We start from the raw sequence: 2735 nt of genomic DNA on the forward strand, positions 1-2735 counted from the left end.
CACCCCAATTGTGCAGGTATCACAGACTTAGCCTGATGGCAACTGTTAGATTGGCTTCTTTACCATGGGAGTAAACTTTATCATGAGATTCCGGCAACCTGCATATATATTTAAAATAGCCTATATGATCAACTGTTATTCTTGTGTTCTTATAAACAATCAGACCAATTTTTAAAAAAATATAGTTTATTGATTTTTTACAGAGAGGAAGGGAGAGAGATAGAGAGTTAAAAATATCAACGAGAGAGAAACATCAATTAGCTGCCTCCTGCACACCTCCTACTGGGGATGTGCCCACAACCCAGGTACATGCCCTTGACCGGAATCGAACCCGGGACCTTTCAGTCCGCAGGTCGAAGCTCCATCCACGGAGCCAAACCGGTTTCGGCAAGACCAATTTTTAACTAGACTTAATTCAGTAAATAAATTGGTCTTAATTTGACTCTTTAATAAACATAAGGGTAATTTTAGGGAGAGAAATTGTGTTCAATAGGAAATTATTAGAACTAAAATGCTTTTTTCTTTCATCAGACCATTTGTCATAATTCTTACTGTTCTAACTTTTGCCCAATCATACTAAATTTTATAGCAAAGTTTGTCTCCACCAGGTAGAATTCCTACTTGCACCTAGGGAATACCACCTTTAGGCACCATTGCCATCTCCTTCTTTGCCCAGGCCTCATCATCCCTCTGACAGAGAGCAAGGGTCTCTTGGCTCTGAGAGAAACCTTTGACCCCTCACCAGCAGGAAGCAATTTCAGAAGAAAGCCAGCGTCCCCTTTCCCTAAAAAGAATTCAGAGCCAAGATCCTTGAGAGTAGTATTGTAGGCAGTGAGACAGACATGAGCAGAGTAAGGAATGGAAGAGAGATGGACCCTGAGAAGTACATCTTACCACTCCAACTGCTCTGAAGCTGGCAATGGAGGAACCTGTGTAGAACTGACATTTAATTCCAATTAGAAAGAATGTACATATTTTTTGTTTTGTTTTGAAATATATTTTTATTGATTTTTTACAGAGAGGAAGGGAGAGAGACAGAAACATCGATGAGAGAGAAACATGGATCAGCTGCCTCCTGCACACCCCCTACTGGGGATGTGCCTGCAACTAAGGTACATGCCCTTGACCAGAATCGAACCTGGGACCTTCAGTCCGCAGGCCGACGCTCTATCCACTGAGCCAAACCAGTTAGGGCAGAATGTATAGTTTTGATATAATAGAAGTATAGAGATGAAGGAAAAAGCTAAATTGACAAACTGAAGGGTTTGTGTAAGTTTCAGAGGAGCTGTAAAGAATTAGAGGTGAGGAAATAAAAAGAGTGAGAAGGGATATAAAGAATGAATATAATAGGAAGAAAGATATGGGAGTAGGAACACTTAAGAGTAATTGTAAAAGTTTTAAGAATGTTTGTCTTTTGGTTAAAGAATATTGCCAAAACTCATAAAACATGAGGCAGAACATATGATCAGAGGTTTTAAGACAGACACAGACACAGCAAATATACATCTGAGAAAAGACTCACCATAAATTTCTAGAAAAAATACATCCAACAGTGAGGTAGCATAAGCTTACAAAATAAAATGTTTAAATAAATAGTTGACTAAACAAAATATTCTCTAGGATGTGGAGAATGTGTATTCCGCACACACTGCTGGAAGAAAATGTAAAAAAGTACCATCGGTTAAGGTTTATTTATTTTCTAAAACAATCTTTATTACTTTTTAGCATACCAGAGAGCTCGGCTATTGGTTGAGTCACTCCATTCTTAGTGAGACATGCTCATAGACTGATGCTTTTTGTTTTTAAACCCATTCCCTTATTGATTTCAGAAAGGGAGGGAGAGAGATAAACATCAATGATGAGAATCATTGAGTGCACCTCTTGCACACTCCCTACTGGGGATTGAGCCCCCAACCCAGGCATGTGTCCTTGGCCGGAATCGAATCTAGGACCCCTTAGTTCTCAGACTGATGCTCAATCCACTGATCCAAACCGGCTAGGGCAGTGATGGCGAACCTTTTGAGCTCGGCGTGTCAGCATTTTGAAAAACCCTAACTTAACTCTGGTGCCGTGTCACATATAGAAATTTTTTGATATTTGCAACCATAGTAAAACAAAGACTTGTATTTCTGATATTTATTTGACATATTTAAATGCCATTTAACAAAGAAAAATCAATAATAAAATGAGTTCGCGTGTCTTAGTTTCGCCATCACTGGGCTAGAGAAAGGTTTATTTCTTATTTTTAAAGAACAGTTTATTAATTTTAGAGGGAGGTGAGAGGGAAACATTGATGGAAGAAAGCCATATTGGCCAGTGACCTCCTGCACACCCACTTCTGTGGATCTAGCCCACAACTCGGCATATATTCCCACTGGTAATAAAATCCACAACCCTGTGCTGCACAAGATGATGGCGAAACACTAACCCACACCGGCCCGGGTGATATATTCCATTTAGATCACAATGTGCTAATCTCGGTAAATTTAAACATTCACCTACTCAAAAACCCCAGACTATGCACTGAAATTTTAACAAAGGTAAATAACACTTATATACGTACAAGGAATTATACAGAAATGTTTGTACCAGCTTTATTAGAAACTAGAGGCCCGGTGCACAAAAATTTGTGCACTTGGGGGGCGGGGGGAGGGGGTGTCCCCCAGCCCGGCCTGTGCCCTCTCGCAGTCTGGGACCCCTCGGCAGATAACGACCTGCTGGCTTAGGCCTGCTCC

This window comes from Myotis brandtii, unplaced genomic scaffold (assembly GCF_000412655.1).
Source record: "Myotis brandtii unplaced genomic scaffold, ASM41265v1 scaffold1656, whole genome shotgun sequence".
NCBI lineage: Eukaryota > Metazoa > Chordata > Mammalia > Chiroptera > Vespertilionidae > Myotis > Myotis brandtii.